This window comes from Canis lupus, chromosome 35 (assembly GCF_048164855.1).
Source record: "Canis lupus baileyi chromosome 35, mCanLup2.hap1, whole genome shotgun sequence".
Lineage (NCBI taxonomy): Eukaryota > Metazoa > Chordata > Mammalia > Carnivora > Canidae > Canis > Canis lupus.
The window spans coordinates 9,990,688-10,011,675 of NC_132872.1; the positions used below are offsets into that span (position 1 = coordinate 9,990,688).

The following is a 20,988-nucleotide window of genomic DNA, read 5'->3' on the forward strand; positions in this document are numbered from 1 at the left end:
AGGATGATCTAGAACTACATGTAATAATATGAATAAATTTTGCAGCATAATAGTGAACAAAAAACCCCCATATTCCATTTATTTTAATATATAAAAGACAAAATTAAATATGCTGTTTGAAATCAGAGGTGGAACATAATGACTAGAAGGAAACATGAGATACTAAGTAAGGGTGGTGTTTTTTCCAGATCTGATAGTATTTACATAGGTGTATCAAATTTATAAAAATGCAGGAGGCTGTACAACTATGATCTCTGGAGCATTTGTGTACAATATACTGTAATGAAAACTTTTAAAACATGATTTTAGTACAAATATAAAAATTTTTTACTTTATTCATGTCAGCTTTCTTAGAACTTTGTTCAGATGCCATTAGGCTTCAGGAACATAAGGAATAAAATGTCGTTTTTAAATGCCCTTTTTTTCATGTGTCTGGAGACTTGTTAGAGAAAATAGTTTATACATCTAACAGATACGGTGTAGCAAAAATAGAAATATATGCCACATGTCTCTTGCCATCAGAGCTTGATTATTTTGACCTCTCCTATCTGAAATGAGGTTATATCCCCCCAAATGTGCATTTTCCCTATTAAAATATATTCACCAAGTAATTATTGGATTTAATTAATATTACCTCATTGTTTTTGAAGAATTGAGACACTTAACTCTTTTGAAAAGAAAAAGGTACCTTACATAAATAAAATTAACATAGTGATGTATACATAGGTTTTTGACTTATAATCATGTTTCTTATATCTGTAACCTGTTATATATCAAACGTGCTGAATTCCAGTCTTGGTTTGGTATTTGTTTTTAATCCTGAGCATCATAAATTATTCTTTTATATGACCACATTTCTTGAGTGCTCTTTACTTAAGTGAAAAGGCTTGGTTGGACAGTTTGCAGACCAGAGTCTTGATTTAGAACCACATGAAGGACAACAGAGAAAATAGAAAAATTGCAAATGTCACATGTCTACCTCCACTCTTGCTGGATCATGTAAGAGTCTCATTGAAGAAAGGCCTACTTACGTTTGTTAGAAATAAGCTTTCCTCACAAGAGCAGAATTGGCAGTCGCTTCTGGTTGCTAACCTTTGAGTTTACTTTAAATCCCCAGTAGGACACAGAATACTGAAGTTGATTTTCTCCAGATACTCCATTCTCAGCCATGCTCATTCAGGGGGACTCTGGGCAGATAGCTTCCAGAGAAACTGTCTCCAGATTTGCCCCACGCTGTAGCCACAGGGTCTTTAAAAAAGGCTCTGGGCATATTTCCACCTATGCTTAAAGAGGATCAGTTATGAAATCAGCCAAATAATCTATAATCCATTTATAATTACTATATGCAGTACACAAATAATCTATAATCAATCTAGAATTACTACTTGCAATACACCTACACCTGTGATCGCTACAAGATTTGAAATGCCTTCTTTTCTAGAGTAGTGCGTTAATTTCGTTGGTTGGTTGGTTTTGTTTTGCATGAAGTCACCATCTCAACAAATGTCTAACAAATAAAATGATTATGTTTTAGTTAAATGGCAGTGAGTTGGAAAACTCGGAAACAAGTCTAAAATCTTGTAAACTCATGAGGATGTCTTCTTGGGGGGAAAAATTCTACAACTTTAAATATATTGATCTTGGTTTGTTGTTGTTGTTAAATGGTTTTAAATTTTAGCCATTCTCCTAATAGAAATAAATAAATGTACGTGAGACATTTGGCTTCCCAGCCCTATTTCATAAATTATAGAGGTTGAGTCTTGTCTTTTGTCCTAAACTTTCACTCATCAGCTATCTTGCATTTACAGCGGTCTGTAATTAGGCCCTGTCCAAGGCTGTGATAGAATGTAAGTCTTCTCTCTTATGCAAGTGAATCTTCATTACATGTTCACTGGTGTTGTTAATAATCTAAAAGAAAAGCAAAATGAAGACTAAGGGAGGAAAAGACAGCTGTTGATGAAATTATTTCTTACTTGTTAGTTTAGCATCTAGACCCATCTTGGAAAGGATTTTGAAGTAGACCTAGCCCCCTGTAGGTCCAATTCTTCTGTCATCACATGGCCTTCATTCTTGGGTCTAAGTTGGTCCTCCAGAACTCCCACTTAGGACTTAAACAGTATCCCAAAATTTTCCACATCTCCTACTTGAGAAAAGCATTATGCGGCATGAGACGTTAATAATGAAACATATTAGCTACGAAGGTGCTACCTCTTTAATAGTAGTCCCCCTTTACCCATGAGGGGATACATTACAACACCCCCAGCACATGCCTGAAATTATAGATGGTACTGAACCCTATATATATTATGTCTTTTCCTATGCATCCATGCCTATGATAAAGCTTAATTTATAAATTAGGCATAGAAAGAGATTAACAACCATAACTTACAATAAAATAAAACAATTATAAGAATATACTATAATAAATGTAATAATGTGTGATTATGTGAATGTGGTCTCTCTCTCTCTCTAATATCTTGTTGTACCATATTCACCCTTCTTGTGAAGATGTGAGATGATGAAATGCCTATGTAATGAGATGAGGTGAAGTGAATGACATAGGCATTATGATGTGGTGTTGGACCACTGTTGACCTTCTGGCGATATGTTAGAATGATCATCAGCTTCTGGGCCATGGTCGACTGTGGATAACTAAAACTGTGAAAAGCAAAACCGAGGACATGAGGGCTACTGTACAGTCTCCCTGATGGATATTTTAATGTGACTTTATGAAACTGATCCTTTAAAGCAATAACTCTAAGTAAAATTTTGGGTACGTTAGTATCTAATAGGAGAACATTTTTAACACAGGAACCTTTTCAGGCAAGTACATCACTGGGCTAAGCCTAGGCTAGAGCCAATCCAGTTTATTAAAAATTTAATCCTGATTTCATTCATCATCATTAACTCCAGCAATTGGCCAACATATTTAAATGAAGCAAATTTTGAAGATTTAGGAAGCAACTAGCAGTTCTTTCAGGACACCAAGAATAATATCCACAGTTTAAGGAAATTTGTGTCGACCCAATTTACAGGGAATAAAAATGTCATAAATCACATCACTTTGTGTAAAGCACTTTGTGTCATCCTCAACCCAAAGTCTGGTATCGCTTAATGGTAAAAAGGAATTAAGATTTATCATCAATAAATGAAAGCGTTTTCTCAATCACTTAAATGACTCCTTCACACAAATTGAGATTTCCACGAGACTCCATATTTAATAATAGAAAATACATCTTTAAAATACTCCCCTTTGGAATGTTTTTGACACGCATTCTGAGTACGCTGATTGCTGGAGTAATGTCTCCGTGCTTGTGTGTGAAGAACAGCATGTGTTTCACATGTTTATTTCTCCGAGATTTCCATTTTGACTCTATCGCTTATGCTCCAGTTAATGGGTACTTAAAATAAAGTGGTACCCATTTTGCTTTATTACTTTAATTTCTTTAAAAGTGAGTTCTTTTCCTCCTCTATTTCCAGTTCAAAGGCAGCATGGAGTCTTAATAAACTTCGAATGTACTTGGATAGCTGATAAATTTAATGATCTCATCAACTTAAAAAATACCAAGTAAAAAGTAAGTGATCTTGAGAATAATTAACAAGGCAATGATGGGAGAGGAGAGTATTAGACAAAATAAATGGAGGTGCCCTTATTTCTGCCATGAGTTCCATGGAGAGAATGTAGTCGTATTTTGCCTTTGTTATTTGTAACTTAAAACGTACTCTGCATATCAGTACATTGCATCGTAGCGGTGGAAAATAATACACAGAGACAACATTGCTGTATCTATCCTCTTTATGTCTTTGTAACCCAAGAAGTAGATGTTCGCACCTAGAGTTGGCAGTGAGAGAAACTAAAGCCAAAGATGAGTGTACAGCAGTTGAGGGATAGCTGGGGGATAACCCCTAGGAAAGGGATCGTGCATGTCTAAATGAGATCGATGCTGAAACTATTCTTTCTACGAATATCTATGGTTTTACACCCAAATGTGTTAATACGATAAATTAACAGGCATATGTATTTCCTTTGTCTAATTCATTTTAATTCTTAGCATATTCTTACCATAAGGCTTCAGTGTTGTACTGAGAGAAAGAGGTTGGAATCTTCTGCCCCTGAGACAGGAGTATCTTGGGGGCGGGGGGGTGCTTTGTTGAGTATTGCCAAGCACATGGTTAGAATGAAGAGGAGAATGACTTGTAGTTAAATTTATTAGGTTTTCCAGTTCCTTATATCTGTGAAGTTTATCTTACCTCCTTATTGCTTGCACTGGAGGAGCCCCCACCATGCTGTCCTCAGCCCGTCACTAACAAGGCGAACATTGCTTGAGGCACAGAATAAGCTTGTGAGAAAGTGACTTTTTTCCCTGTTTTACAGATGCCAACACTGAGGTGGAAAATGGTAATTTTTCACGACACCTCGTAACGTGTAGGTGGTGAAAACCAGCGTTCTGATGCCAGACTCCACTCTCTGTGCTACATTTATACTGTCCACGTAAGCGTATAAGGTGTTCACACTGAGTTGTAGCTATTTGATCATGGTCAGCTAGTGTGAGTCGTATTTTCCATTTTCCTTCTGAATTGATAGTATGCTAGAGCTGGACTCGATTGTCAAAGTGGAGGCAAATGACAAATCCTAGTACGTTAGTGTAAATTTGTACATTGGGTTTGGCTAATCTTTTGATCAGTCTGTCATATTTTTTAAATGCCATTCAATGAGATCCCTAACTCCTTTCTAGATCCCCAGCACAGTATAACTGTGGACTCCCTCACTCTTCGTTAGTATAGTTAGTGGGGTAGTTCGTATAATCAAATTCTTCTGTCAGGTGAGGTCAGATTGTCTTCAAGTTTGAAATTACCCAACAAATACTCAGTGTTACTGACAAGTAGGCATTTTATTGGGTAGAGAATTGCCATTCACTTGCAAGGGTTCTCAACTTGTCTTCTGAATCCGGCTTTAGGGCACATACAGGGGAAGCAAAATAGTTTGTTTGAGCTTATGGTATATAGTAATTACACAGGTGTATTCAACTCTAATCGGAGTCTTTTCATTACCTGTGCAGCTATTACTGCAACTGGAAGGACTATTGCTGAGGACATTTTGTGACAGGCTTAGTTTACTGAGCCATAAATCTGGTCCTGAGGCAATTGTCTTAGATTTGTGTGTAATATAAGAATAGCAGGAGTTTTAGAATTGTCATTTTCCACTACAAACTTGGTTTCCGCCAACTCATGTCTGTGCTACCATGTACCATTTTACATAATTTTGGCTGCTGTTTTTGCATTTGTGCCATCATTATCAACATCATTTCTATGTTCTTTAAATTTATTTCTAATTTTTCTTTATATTGCATGTCTTAAGATGTCTTGAAAATATTTTTATAAAGATTTTATTTATTTGAGAGAGAGAACACTAGTGGGGGTGGGAGCAGAGAGAAAGGGAGAAGCAGACTCCTTGCTGAGCAGGAAGCCTGAGGATGAGGCACTCGATCCCAGGACCCTTGGATCATGACAGACACTTAACCAACTGAGCCACCCAGGCACCCCTTGAAAATCTAAAATTAAGAATATATATGCTTTAAGTAAGTTGTGAATTCCTGGTTTAGTCGATTATATGAATACTTAAGTGTTAAAGTTAGGGATTGACATTCAAATAGATATTAATTCATGAATTTAGCATTTATCATACATTTCCTGTGATTCAGGTAATATATTAGGTGTTAGAAGTACAAAACCAAAAATAGAGTATTTTCACAGAGCTCGTGGAGAATAAAGTGGAGAGAGATCAGTAAACAGAAAATAAATGTGGCATGATAGATACTATAGTAGAGTCAAATAATGGATAGTTTCCTGGATACTAGGACATGAGTTGAAAATGGTATCCTGGGTTATCTTTTGATATTATAACCATGTGAGAAATAGAAAGGCCAACTCGGATTTATCCATTTGGTATGTTCTCATGTTCTCTTGCTACAAAGCCACCTACAGAGTCCTCATAGCCTTACCTCTAGCCAAGTCTAAAGCTTGAGTGAGCAGAAGAACTCATGTATTCTCTCTGAACTCCTGATGCACTGGAACCCATGCTTTCCATTGTTTAGAAGCTGAGCCCTGGGAGAGAGGTGGGCCAAAGTATGGTAGGGATGTAATGGGAAGGTTCGCCAAAGAGAGAGGAGGCAAGGGGATCTTCAAATGGTCTGGCCAGTATGTGGAAGAACAGATACTGTACAATATCACCAGTGTCTACACTCGTGTTTCCTTCCTTCTCTGTAGAAAGGGTAGATAGACTGTTGGCTTTAGCAACCTAGGAGTTGAATGAAAGCCTTTTTCTTCTATATGCGTAACACTCAGACAAGTATTCCTCTTTCTTTTTTTTTTTTTTCCCTAAATGATATCTGCTTCCTGCCTACAAGTAATACTTAAAATCATCTTTACCTGTGGGGCAGACACTATGCAACACTTGGAGCCAAAGGCCGTTGGACCATTAAGATGGCTGCCATCATTGCTTCCCTAAGCACTTTCTTCTGCTGACAATGTTTTTTTTTTTTTTTTTCCCTCTGAATTTTTATCTCATCAGCAGGACTTGTCTGGGATTGTTTATGACAAAGACTACTTGTATCGCATCCTTTCTACATCAATTTTGGCCCCTGGGGGCAAAAAGAGGCTACCTGAAATCTCTTTGTAAGTATTAGAATTCTGGTTAATCCTACAAATCTCAATAAGTTTTGTTTGTTTGTTTTTTATAGCTTGGATGTCCCAAAGTCTATTTTAGTTAGTGTACAGTCTGCTTTTTTTTTTTTTTTAAAGAACTTTAGTACTGAGATCATACCTTTTTTCAGATGTTGTGAGCACCTGCTCCTTCTATTTCTTTACCAGCGCTACAATAAAATAGGTAAGAAAAATGAGATTTCAGCTTGGTCCTTGATGGCAAACATAATCAGTTTCTAAAATGATCCAGATGTTCTAATGATGCTCCACTGTCCATTTCTGCTTGGATTATAAGCATAGATCAGGTTTTATACCTCAAACCTATGTTTTGTTACCTTACTTTAACTTAAATTTCTTGACATTTCATTATATGAAGTATTTTTTTTTTTGTCACCACAATTCCATTTCACAGTATTGGAATTCTAAACAACTAGGAGAAAAGAGATATATCACCATGACAGTAGGCCATAAATAGGTTTGTGTTCATGGTGAACTATTACAAAAAGCAATTGTATAGATGTATGACCAATATCGCTGGAGTCATAGTGTAACCAACCCTCCTAATCTTCAATTTGAAATGATTTTTTTCTTTCCCTAATCCCAAGTCTTGCTGATATCAAGCTTATATAATATCTTCTTCCCTAATGCTGAGTATTGATTGTCTTAAAATTTTAACTGGATACTAAGTCACTGTACCTTTGTAGCAGGTGGTAGGTATGCAACATACAAGCTTTGCATGTTTAATACCTGACGGATATTACCGCCTTGGACATGTAGCTATTTTAGAGAAGCAGCTGTGCACAGGTTGCCAGCAGAGGATGCCCTGTGAACAAACCAGGGATATCAGAGTAAGAAACCACACAGTGACTCCAGAAATATGGGTCACCTCAGAGCATGATGTGAATGTATTACAAAGTGAGATGAATTTCCTTTTTTCATTTTTCAGTCACTACAGAATATTGATTTCTTCCCCTGCAGTTCTTCCCCATATCCTCTAATTTCCCCACAGCTCCTAACAACCTCTGATATTTAAGGAGAGAAAAGGGGACATTTGTTTCTATATGTATGGATGAATGTACCTACACATATTACATAAAATATATATAGTTTTAATATTCATGGTTATACACACAGAGACATTTGCATATTCTTTGCTGAAGCCTCTGTTAAACATTCTGGCTTATTTCAAAATCCAGTTGATGTGGTTCAGTATTACTTATCATGCAGCAGGAATCTCAGCAGGTTGTTGGGAAATATTTGCTTAAAATGTTTTCCTTCTAGACGGGCTGACGTACTGTTCTTTAGGCCATTCCACACGATGCCGTTCTTTCAGATTCTCCCAGTAGTACCCATTGGGTCAGTGTAGACACACAGATGAGTGCTGGAAAATAATTGTAATTTTACCATCTTCTCCTAACAGAGTACACCCTCAGGCCAAGTGGTAAAATACCACCTCCGCCAGCCCCGACATCCATCACTGTAATGAGCTACAAAATCAATCTGTAATTGACAAAAGCATTTTTAATCAAAGTATGAGGCATTTAGAGTCTCCAGATACTGCCTTTTTGTCTTACGTCAGTATTTACTTTATAGCAGGATGGGCGATGTTTGATTTTGTTCAAGAGCGTGAGTTATTTCTGCAAAGGAACAAAAGATAGGCCTTTTAGAAACTCCCCTCACCCACCCCCACCCCAAAAAAGTAAAATGACATAATCCCTGAGGTCTGTCATAAAACATCAAGTCAGGAAGATCATGCTCTACTATTTTAGGAAGGGAAGGAGGAGAATTATTGTTGTAAATGATTGCTGTTGCTTTCTCTCACTTGCCTCTCCTCTATGAAATTACTGCCCTTTGCCTCAAACTACCACCATATATATGGAAACTAATCCAAAAGGCTATTTCCTTTTTTGCATCTACCTTCTAGTTACTTAGATCTGTTCTTAGGAGTTTGCAGGCATCACACAACAATCCTCTTATTAGTACTGTTCTTTCTTGATCAAGTTACACTCCCCAAAGTGTAATGGCAGGTGGACACATCAGCTGACTACCCATTAAAAGTTTTAATGTGTTTCCAAGTAGGGGGAGTTATAGCCAAAGACAAATATTTATTTATAGGTACCATCAATGACTTTCTGGGCCTGAGTTCTTATATTTTTATGGAATGTGCTGCAGATATTTAATATCAGCTCTTCAATTTGGAGGCCATCTTAGTATCATCTGTTGGAAAACAAGGTTTTTGCAGACTGATCATGCCCAGAGACTTTGGCCTTGGTGTTTATGTGTGCGAGAGAAGCTCTGTTACTGTCTGGCGCTGGGAGCAGAGTACTTTGAAAGGAAATTACCTAAAGGTTGCAAGAATAACTGAACACAGTCTACATAATATGATGTTCTCGTTTGTAGATTTCATAATTAGTTATTTTGTGCACGTGTGTGTCTATAGGTGCTTTAAAAACCTGAGCTGGTTTTGCATGTATCAACGTAAAACCTTGCAGTTCTTATCGAAATGATTTTAACATTTCCAGAACCTTAAGTTATTAACTACTTTGAACTTTTCTTCACTGCTCACTTGTTTAGAATATGTGATCTGTATGTAAATAAGCGAATATCACTGACAATGTAATATTTAAGGAGTACTTCAGATTAAATGCTACGCTAAGTACTTCATATATTTCATCACATATAATTTTCTCAATTCTGTGTGTTAGATCCTATCATTACTCCCACTTTATAGGTGTGGAAATGGAGGGTTGGTGGAGTGATGTAATCTGACCAAAGTCAAGTAGCTTATAAATATTGGAAATGTGATTGAACACAGTTCATCTAACTCCCAGGCCCAAACTCTTAATCCCTTAGGTTGATGAAGCACTAGTACACGTATCAACCTATGTTATTTATCATGTTACACTTTATTACTAGTTTCAAGCAAGCCCATTCTCAGTTATATATTTTCTTGACTTTTGCCCAAGAAAGCACTATTCATTTTATTTAAATTTGTTTTTTAGGACATCAATAAAGAAACCATATTACATCCTTGGTTTTAGTTGGGTTTTACAATCTAGCTGAGTAGATATTAATTATTAAAATTGAAACTATGTTGCCAGTGCAAGTAAGTATACTAATGGTGCTGCTTTGGGTCTCTTGATGCTTTTGCTAAGAAGAAGAAAAATCACGTTAATAAAAATTACATTAGCCTAAGAAAGCTTAACTTTTTTCTTAGAACAAAGCAGCTGTTAAAGGGGATAGATAGGATCCTAGAGTTGAAATAAATACCTTGCTTCTGATAGCTAGCCCTTAACTTGTCTGGGGCAGTTTGGTGAGTTTTTAAATGAAAAAGAAGAGTCAGAATTTCCTTGTCTATGAGATGATGTGCTTAATGGCAAAGCTAGCTGGGAGTTGTTTTAGAAAACCTTGTTCTCAAAAAGAAAGAAATGTACTAAGCAACCCAAATACTTATAAGTTCTTTTTTTTTTTAATTTTTATTTATTTATGATAGTCACACACACAGAGAGAGAGAGGCAGAGACATAGGCAGAGGGAGAAGCAGGCTCCATGCACCAGGAGCCTGACGTGGGATTCGATCCCGGGTCTCCAGGATCACGCCCTGGGCCAAAGGCAGGCGCTAAACCGCTGCGCCACCCAGGGATCCCTAAGTTCTAATTACTATTTTAAAGACTGAGTTTTTTAAAAAAAATAAATTGAAGTTGGGATTGTTTCTCCTCTTTATGAGTTTTTAATCGGCAGAGTGGATGACATCAAACTATAGATTGTTACCATTTGAACATATTTTAAAGGTCAGTAGTCCTTCCTCCTCCAGAAAATCTGCCTTGTGCTTCTTTCAGAAATATATAATTTAATGGCATCTTCTTATGTTATATTCCTAGTTATGTCATCTTAAAATATATTGGAATTATTACATATATTTTCTTTTATAAAGGCTTCTTGTTTATCTTAATGTTTTTCATTTTAAATTTCAGTGCACTTAATGTATAGTGTTATATTAGTTTCAGGTGTTGCTTATTTTTTTTTATTTTTTTTTGTTGCTTATTTTAATTTTGAAGATTCCATCAGAATGATATTCTCACCTTCTGACACTTAATCATTCTTTGATCGTCTAGTTCTGTAGATGCTGGTCAATTTTCAGACAGATATAAATGCGTAATAGAGTTACTGTATCTGAAAGTAGCAATAGTTTTTAAGGGCCATGAGTACAATTCCCTTAGCCTATATCCAGGTCCAAACTATTCCTCAGCCTTTCCTGACATGTATACCTACCTGCTGCACAAGTACATACATAGGATGACGCAGAAGATTAAAGGGAGGCGTCAAAATAATAAGGGAAATAATAAGGGAAAATAATAAGGGAAAAATCCATATTTTCATTCCAGTAGAGATAAGTAGTATGTGGTCCCTATCTGAAACCCTTATTGGAATTGACAGGAGTTAGAATTCATAGCCACCTATTGATGTGAACTAGACTCTCCTAGTGACATTCAGATCAGAATAACAATAAGAGTAAAGGGCACAGACCTCCTCAGTCAGTTCCAATGAAGCCAGCACTAACTGGGATATACATTACCCTTCTCTCTTAATATTCATCAGAGTTGATATGGCACATTATGGTTCCCAACACCTTTGGCTGCTAATGAATTAATCACAAGTCCTCTGGGAATTGGTGAGTGTTTCACAGGCAATTCTTAATTATTCAAGTTGATGGAGGAAAGCTATCAAAGCAAAGTACAGCATTTTGAAAATCCTTACATAGCTTTATAATTTTCTCATGTCTCCCATCTCTCTCTTCCTTCAACTATCCCGTCATTCCCAAGAACAGCTTGCAGTCAAACTGATTGATGATGAAACTGATTTCCAAAAAAACAAAATATAGATTGAGAATGAAGTTAGAGGAGTCCAGTGATCCAATCCCAGCCTCACTGCTGACAACATTGTTGGGCCTCTGCTTTAATAGTTGCCAAATGGGTAAAACCGCTTCCCCTGTGAGTATCAGTGGTATGTTGGAAAGTAAACAGCACATTAACCAAACTCTTTAGACATGTCAGGCACTTTGAAGACTTTGTTTCAAGGTAAAAATAAGTCAAATATATTATTTCATGTCTCTCATTATCATGCAGTTTTGATGAGTGTGATTCTCTAAAAATCAAAAAGAATTAGCTGAGATCATCTTAGGTTTTAGAAGATGGTCTCTGGATCTAAACTGTCCTGTTATACTCTGGGATGTATTTTTGAGATCTTATTTATTTATTCATGAGAGAAACAGAGAAAGGCAGAGACATAGGCAGAGGAAGAAGCAGGCTCCTGTGAGGAGCCTGATGGGGAACTCGATCCCAGGACCCTGGGATTATGACCTGAGCCAAAGGCAGACGCTCAACCACTGAGCCACCCAGGAGCCCCAACACTCTGGGGTCTTTTTGTGAAGTCTAGCTAGTATGGTGCTGTTGCAGAAAGAACATGGATTTGGCATTTATAAGATCTGAGTTCTTGGGATCCCGGTGGCTCAGCGGTTCAGCACCTTCCTTTGGCCCAGGGCGTGATCCTGGACTCCGGGATCGAGTCCCACATCGGGCTCCTTGCATGGAGCCTGCTTCTCCCTCAGCCTGTGTCTCTGCCTCTGTGTGTGTGTGTGTGTGTGTGTCTCATGAATAAATAAATAATCTAAAAAAAATTTAAAAAAAGATCTGGGTTCTTATGCCACATAAGTTACTAACTGGCCATATGATCTTTGACAGGTGTCTCTATTTATTTCAGTCTGCTTCTCTATTTATATAATTTGGCAATTTGATTAAATGGAGCTCTGGCATATTCAATCCAGTAACTTATTTTATTTATTCCCATGGACTTTATTTGGAAATATTTGGTTTATCAAATTGCAGTGAGTAATTCACTTTCCTACTTTTATTCATTGATGATTTTTTAATAGAATGTATATTGAAAACAGTAGGAAAAACCATACACAAAAAAGATAGGATGACTGCTATTTTGGTGATTCTATGGGGCATATGAAGATAAATGCTTAATTTCTACCAGCCTTTGAAATATTAGAAATAGGTCTGTGACTCTCTTTCCGACCTTAGTAGACCTTTGACTAGATATGGGTCAATGAAGGCTGTGTACCATCGGACTGGGACTATCTTTAAGGCCTCTTCTAGTTCACATTACCCGCGATCCTAAATGTCAAGCTTTAGGCATCCACCAGGTGTTTTAGTTCTGTGCTAGTTTTCTTCTGTCTTTTGAGTGACCAGAGGTGGATGTTTGGATATTCTAAACCCAGTTCCATAGCATCAGCAATCTTCCCATTTGGTGGCTGAGTGTTCCTGTGTATTTTAGAATCACAGACTCATTCATCCCACTGATAATAATGAAAAGATGCTGAGGTAGATGGTGAAATTTGCTAAATGATCGGGATGGAAATAAATACTAATCACAGCTCAAGGTACTTTCTATAGCCACTGTTACTGTCATTAGACAATGTTCCTGAAAAATAAAATTCTAGCAATAAATGTTTAAGCTGATGAAGTCTTCCTGGCAAGGCAGTAGGGGAAACCAGCATTCAGATGTTTTCACTTGCACTATCATGTAAACTGCCTTAGCTTTGGGTTGTCTAATTTAGAGAGTGGATTATCTTCCTGCACTTCCAGGTCCAAGAAATGTTAGGGTCTTATCCCATCAGATCTCGTCTCATATTTGCCTTTTATTCTTTCCACATTGGATTCTCAGACCAAACTAAATAGCCTCAAAAAGTACCAAGGACCTTCTTGCTCACACTATTGCCTAAACCTAGACATAACTCGTATCCAAATTCAACGCACTCTTCAAAATCCTGCCCTAAAAATTAGTTCCCCCGTAAGGCCTTACTTTTTCTCTCATAATATCATATTGCACCATGTAATACCACGTTCCAAATCCATAGCACTTTCTTGTAATTCTTCATTCATTCCAATTGACATTTCACTCTTATCCCCTGCATCTGTGAGGCTTTCTCTTTCTCTTTCCTACCAGGTTCCTATCTCCCCTCGTACAAAAGCTAAATCATATTCATCTTCATATTCTTATAATATCTAGTGCTGTGAGTCACACAATTAATATTTGGTGAATAACTAAATGAATGTCATTCAACCAGAAGGAGTTAACTGATTATGGTTAGAATTATTTAGAAAGGAATCACTCCAGAACTGTGTGTACACTCATTTTTTTCTCTGACGATAATTAAAGAAGACCCATCAATTCTCCTTCCTGTTAATCCTATTCCCCACTTGGGTAGTTTTGTTAACAAGAATTTGCCAACGAAGCAACAGAGCAAATTTGAGAGATTAAGAAAAAAACACATCAGACGTATAGCACTTGGAAAAAAGAAAAAGATGTTATCATTCATCCTCCAGTCTCTTGTTCTGCTTGCCAATTTGGTATAAGGACAAGTCTCTTCTATCCGTCCTATACTAACACACCATACTATTTTCTTTGTAAATGAAAGGAGAAAGGAGGGAAGGAGTTCACACTTAAAAGATAGTTTTAGAAATGCAGTGATATATTCACAGTTATAATATAATCCATAAAGATAATGCCAAGCACATAGCTGAAAGGCCATGCTGGGTAGTCTGTTCTGACATTTTTTTCTATCTGAACAATTTCCAATTTTTCTTTCTTTTTGTGATTAGAAAGTGTGACTGAAAATCATACATGCACAGCTTTAAAATCATCTTAATGAAGTAACTGAAGGCTACACAAACCTAATAACTCATTTAAGTAATAAAACCAATCCATCCATTTTTTGGATCACCAAGGTATATGGGGGTGGGGGGGAGGACCAAAAAATGTATTACATTATCAGTTGAGGAATGGCTTCTCTATAACTTCTGGGGGAGTGGTTTTCTCACCACACGTCTCTGTCAATCTTTGTGCTTAAACAAATACCCACCAATGATCAGAAAGGCAAAGAAAACAGTACTACCCACTGCTCTGCTCTTATTGTACTGCTCTCCCTTCAACCACTTTTATTCTCCTTCAGATAGACTTAGCGCAATCAGCACTGTTGCATACAGCATGGTAGTGGCTAAAAGCATGGACTCTAGAGTCAGACCGCCTGTGTTTGAGTCCCATTTCCACCACCTGTGGGTTGGTCACGATAGTTCTTCAACAACCTCTTTAAACCTTAGGGCTCCCCTCTGTAAAATGCAGCTAGTGCCAGCCTCTGCCTGGTAGGGGGATATTTGCGGACAAAATGAGATGATAGGTATATCCGCAGCATTGGCAAGTGCTCACCACCTCACTGAGCTGCAGTTCCTCATGCCAATCTTCCCCTTCACTGATCTCCCACTGCCTGAGTCTATATTTGTTAGTGTCCCTCACCAAGGTGACAAGCACCTTATTTGCCTCTCTCCCTGATTGGATTCATCAGATAACAGACATGGCAGCCCTCTGCATAGTCTAGTCCCCCCTTCTGATGCCACTCTTCCTGTCTATATTTTATTACATTATCTGTCTGGGGGTGATTCCTCCGTAACTTATCAAGGGAATGCTGCCCTTCTCACTTGTGCTTTTCTGTCTATCATTTGAGGTTGGCTTCACTAGTTGTTTCCCTATTACATTCTTAAGAGCCCATGCACCAAAATAAGTCTCAAGTTTCATCACACCTTATAGAGGGAAACTTGATTTGGCTGTCACCATCAAGGCCTTGACCAGTCCCATCCAGCTCAGCAGTCCCCAGACAACTCAGGACTGAGACCACAGTCATCTTCAGAAAGTTTCATCAGGAAAGGCCTAGCTGACTGGGAGTGGGTTACGCTTAGCACAGGGAACAAAGTGGCAATGAAGAGAGAGGGGAGAGATGGAGCAAGAAAGCACTGGTGAACTGGAGGGAGAGGAGGGTATAGGGGATCGAGAGATGGGACGATAAGAGGAAAGAGGCAGGCATTCTTAAGTAGAAATTTGGGGAGGTGTCACTTTCCAGGTAGTCATGTGGGGGCTACAGAGTGGTAAGATGTGAGAATGTTTTAGAAAGCCACTGATAGACAAATATGAGAGCTACAGAACACACTAAACAGAGGAAGACTAATGTGAAGAGAGGTGTAAGCGTAAAATGTATGAGAAAAGGGAAGGTAAGGAAGAGTCAGAAGTTTATAACTCATGATGTTTTGCTCCACCGGAGTTCTGTGAAATGCCTAGTTTGGAAAGCTCCCATGGGGACAAAAATCAGAGTGACATAGCTGTAAGAACACTAGTACCACAGGAATATCTTTTCATTTTTCAGAGTTTCTGCAGGCAAAAAAGCTTAGGACTCAATTAGCATATCAAGAAAGTATCAAGCAGATATCAAGGAAAACTGTATGGACTTTTGAAGGGACAATATAAGTGGGTAATTTGAAAACAGCAAATTCTTTTATCCTGAAGGAAATGGATTAGATATACTGAGGTGTTTCATGAGAAAACCAAAATACTATTGCAGTGGGCAGTAGACTCGCTCCCGAAGGGGATTGATATGATTAGTATTGTTGTTGTAACCTTTGCTGTTGTTTTTATTACTGTTATTGCTATTCTAGAAGTTATCTGGTACTTTGCCATTATTGTTTCAGGCTTTCTGAATGTAGATGTCTCTGTCTCCTGGAGTGGTATCCCAAATTATTCATGATCTCCTCAGTGTCAGTCGTTGAAATAAGGTGATAAAATATTTCCCTAAAATTGTGAGTCACTTATGTTTTCAAACCTAGCTTTGTGGGTTGACAGTGTGCTCAACTTCCAAGTTGTTGACACACAAGAGGTAGACATTCACATGGCGTGATAAGCATAGGATCACATTTGGGAATGCGTCCATATTCTGAAAACATGGTAAGAGACCCGAAGGAGAAAGCCACTTAGAATGAAATAATGCTTGGTGACACTTTATATGGGACTATAAGTGAGAAGCTAGATTTGGGCAGCTCTGTTGGGGACTTCTCAGTCCTCGATGCCTATTTAGCCTCATTCAGGTTTTTGATAAATATCATTTGAAAGAATCTTCAATTATTTGTTCTTTATTATTTCTAGGTAAGAGAGGGTACCTTGAATCTCTGCCTCCTTTATACCCTCATAACCTTCACTGTATAACCTACATAAAAAGGAATAAATTCCTTTTCTATGAAGCCAACTCTTAGTTTCCTTTTTGGGATCCCCCTGTGCCCTCAAACTCATTAGAGTTGAAAGGGACTTCTAAGAGCAAGCAATGCTAGGAAGAGATGCCCCCAAAGTCTCAGGAAGTTCCAAAGTTCCAAGTGCTAAATCTTCCTTGTGGGAGAAATTCAAAAAAAAAAAAAAAAAAAAAAGGTATACATACAAAGCCATAGTCCCTCAAAGTTTTGAAACCTTCCACACTTCCTACCAAAATTTATCACTTTTCCACAAAGCAGTCCACCCTAACAGTAAATGGGAGGAAATATTGTTCCTAGTTCTTGTCAGACCTTTTCTATCTATATTATTGGATTGTTTTCAATTTTTATGGCAACCTCTACTTTCTGTGACAAAAGTATGGTTGACTAACTTAGCTAGAAAGACCGTGAAATTTGTAATTTTTGGCTCAATATTTCAGTCCCTTTGTGTATTAGTTCCCATTGTTAACATCCCTCTGTCTTCTCTTGACCAATTGCCTCAAAATAAACTTTATGGATCACAGAGTACCAGAAAACATAATGTGCTTGAATTAATACACTTGTAATACATAACACACCTAGACAAAAATAACCCTTCTTATAACAGCGTTTGGAATGGTTACTCTTGTCTCATTTTGCATAGTATGAATAGCAAAATTTTGCCTCTGATAGAATATGACTAATCATTCCAGTTATTTGTATGTAGAAAATGCTAAGACAGATATTCATCTTGAAACTCCATGAAAATCTCAAAATAGTTTGTTGGGGGATGACTGTTCGAAGAATTTGAAACACTATTTACTCTGAAACTGTGTATACAACATCAGAGACAGAAAAGCCTTGGACTCTGACACTGTCTAGTTTTCCCTTTCAGAAAGAAGTGGAAAAGGACAACCAGATGAGACATGAGAATTTTCTCTCACTTGATCTAGATCCTTGTTGGTGTGCTTTTTGATCATATTCTTGTGTTCAAGTGCAGATTCTCAGGCAGTCCGTTGATGTACCATGATGCTTGTCTTCCCTTGAGGTTCCATATTAAGTTCAAACCTTTTATTATTCACTTTTTCAAAATTTGTCTTTAGTATTGGGCTATACAAGCTCATTCATACAGAAAAGCTATATAAAGCCATGTAAGGCTTTTTGGCCCATCCTCTCATCTGTGGGGTCCAAAGCCTTTCTTTTTGTTCTCACTGATAATTGCATTCTGTATTCAGATAATGATACTGAAAGGTTATTTTTCAAGCCTTTTTGGTGGAATGACTCTTCCCACTCAGATCTGAACTGAAAAATGGAGTCCCTGTTTTTTTAGTGCCTTGTCTCTTCCTAAGTAACACCATTAAATATTGCCCTGTTGGCAATAGCTGGGAATGCTTCCATTCAATCACTTCATATTGAATATAAAATAGATTAAACACATCTATGACTACTGCACTAAAGACAATTTAAAACATTGGTTCACCTTTTATCAGCAGTATTTTTGTATGAGAAGCATTATTATTAGGGCAAAATGGGCCGAATAAAACCACCCATAATCCCACCACCTAATGATATTCCAGCATTAATAATATTTTGTTTTATTTTTCAGTCTCTTTGATAAATATATAAACTTTTTTTACAGAAATGGAATCCTTCTACATATATATTTGGTAGCTTGCTTTTTATAAGGACCGATTCTATGAAGAACATTTTTCCAACTCATTATATATTCTGCAACACCCTTTTTAAAAACTTTTCATGTACTCTGACTTAAATACGGTTCTTCAAAAAAAAAGTAATAAGTAAAAGTCAAAATTGGAGGAGAAACTGAAGTCTACATACGTGAAAACTTTGTACATTGATTTAATGACCAGATTACCAGTTTAGGCAGGACATTACTTTACCTAATCCCAGGAGACTATTACAAATTGATTCCCCAATTAGGCCAACCAGTAGCTGAATAGAAAAGGCCACTTCTTCACCAATGTGTAAGGTGCTAGAAACAAAAGAGAAAGTGTTAAAAAGAATGGGTTAGTAATTTTAATCTGAATGTAGGATTTTTTACAAAGATTTTTCTTTATTTATTTGAGAGAGAGAGCTTGAGCCCATGTGAGCAGTGGGGAGAGAGAGAAGGAGAAGCAGACTCCCTGCTGAGCAGGGAGCCTGACCCCTCTGGAGGGAGGTGGGGTCCCAAGACCCCTGGATCTGGATCTTGACCTGAGCCAAAGGCAGACACTTAACTGACTGAGCCACCCAGGTACTCTGGAATGTAGGATTATATATATATATACATATATATATATATATATGTATATATATATATATATAATTTTGATCCAAATTCAGTTGCAGAGAATAGAATCCACTCTAGCTTTTTTAAACAGGAAGTACTTTATCATAGGAAAATAAAAATTTACAGAACCCATGGATGGGTTACAGATCTAGGTTTTAGACAAGATTAACATGACGAACCCCCCTCCCCCCCAAGACTTAATATTGAACCATCATCCCAAAGGAAGCAGTGCTACTTTTAGGCTCCAAAACTACTCACATTAAGGAAGTTTCCAGTACTGCTGACTGCTCCATGATAGTCTGACAGAAGAGTGTCTCAATGAGAGAATGTTCTTTACCCTGCTTCACGGCACCCATGACCTCTGCTAACACTGCTGCTAAGTAACCCAATGCCTTGAGCCTCCTTTCCTTTCCCTGACTGAAATGTTCCAGCTGGACAATATAAATAACATCTGAACATAGAGCTACAAAGAAGTCTGGGAAATACAGTTTTTGGCTTTTGCATCTTGGTGTTACAGGAAGGTATGCTACAAAGAACATAAAATACAATTTGAACATTAATTCATGATATTCACAAAAAATACTGTACTTTAGAAAGATTTTTTTCATTTGTCTTTTTTTTAGATTGCTCTTCAACTTGCTTGATAAGAAATTCATAGGCCAGTTTTATAAAATACTCCAAAAAATCAACACAGTGGTTTTAAGACAGTTGTGTAAGACTATCAGGATCCATAAACACTGTGTCTAATTCGTACCTAGTTGTTAAAAGGATATAATTCCAGTGACCTATTATTGATAATCCTTGTGGTGTTTGAGTTGTTTTTCTGTTATTGAGTAGTTGTAGATTCATTGATCTACCCACTCACCCTCACGTAGTCTCCCTTAAAAACTTCCAAGAGGCTGCAATTAGGTCTACATGTTTTGAGAGTAAGAGAGAATCAAGCTGACTCCCCTTGCAGCCTCATGAGCCAACTCCTTGGACACTAACCAGACAGTCACCCTAGGTAGAAGAAAACTAGCCTTGTCTTGCATTGCTGTGGGTCTGAGTATTGTGTAATGATCAAGGCTAAGTGAACATACTCTGAAGCTTGGCTGAAGGGAATGGGGGATTTCTAAAGGTTACATTTTAGGGTTTCTTCAGCCACTAAGAATCTTTTCACCTGTTCTCATCAAGAGATGCCTGAGATAACAATTTTGAGGCTTATATATTGAGTTACTTCAGAAGTACTACTGTGAGCATTTATTTGAGAATACTCTGGTTAGGTGTCTCTTAAAAAATATGATTGTTAATAACCATCGGGCCCCACTAACTTTAAATGTTGTATCTGAGGGTGGCTCAAAATAAAGGAAGAAAAGGGGAAATAAGAGAGTTTATTCTCCACTCCTTACAGAGCCTGGGAGAAGAGAAGCTCTTGAATTATTTCCTGCTTCCCTTTAACGGATACCCGCTCCCGTCTCACACGCAAATAGTTCAGTCCTTTGCTTCTTTCCCTATGCCATGTGTCTCCCTGTATGTCCATATGATAATTAAAACATCAGCCATGTGATTATGTGAAACAAAGTGCAAATATCTAGTGTCTTTTGTTACTTCAGCATTCTTTTAGAGATTAATTTTTTTGAAGAAAAGGAAAATAGTTAATCATTTAAAGATAGGGGGTAATGAAACAAAGTTCTTAGGTTGAAATATTCCACTTTTAAAATCGTAAGTTTAATTGAAATTTCAAAGATGATTAGTTCATAATATAGGTTAATTATGACTAGTAATGAGATTTGTCCCCCAAAGCTTGAATACTTGAACTTTAGAAGCATAATTCACAATACTATTTATTAAAATGTAGATTAACAGTTGGAATCATTTTTGACTTTCTAGGGTTCTTCTGTTCCTTTCT

At 37.3% G+C, this 20,988-nt stretch overlaps 2 long non-coding RNA genes across 2 annotated transcripts in view; one reads left to right on the forward strand and one right to left on the reverse strand.

The window, feature by feature from the left end:
* The window catches only part of LOC140624808 (uncharacterized), a 610,288-nt gene that overhangs the window by 322,636 nt on the left and 266,664 nt on the right, over positions 1-20,988 (forward strand). The window lies entirely within an intron of this gene.
* LOC140625142 (uncharacterized) lies at positions 7,796-19,501 on the reverse strand. The gene is made up of 3 exons (XR_012024522.1): positions 19,359-19,501; positions 18,712-18,803; positions 7,796-8,083 (listed from the first exon to the last, which is right to left on the reverse strand). It is a non-coding gene; the product is annotated as an uncharacterized lncRNA (long non-coding RNA).